The following is a 225-nucleotide window of genomic DNA, read 5'->3' as shown; positions in this document are numbered from 1 at the left end:
CCTAAACCCTAAACCCTAAACCCTAAACCCTAAACCCTGGTGAAGATACCTGATAAGATTATATATAAATCTGGCTTCAGCGGGTCCTAGTATATGTGTGAGCTGTTGTATAGAGAGGGGCTTAAGGTGAGAGACAAGAGGGGGAGAAGAGAAAGAAGAAGAAATAGAGTTACCTCGACGGCCCCCCATACCCGGCAACTTGTTTATATAAAAACCAGAAAGAAA

Source organism: Eimeria mitis, genomic scaffold (assembly GCF_000499745.2).
Source record: "Eimeria mitis Houghton genomic scaffold, Emh_scaff5203, whole genome shotgun sequence".
Lineage (NCBI taxonomy): Eukaryota > Apicomplexa > Conoidasida > Eucoccidiorida > Eimeriidae > Eimeria > Eimeria mitis.
Note: the sequence above shows the minus strand (reverse complement) of the source record.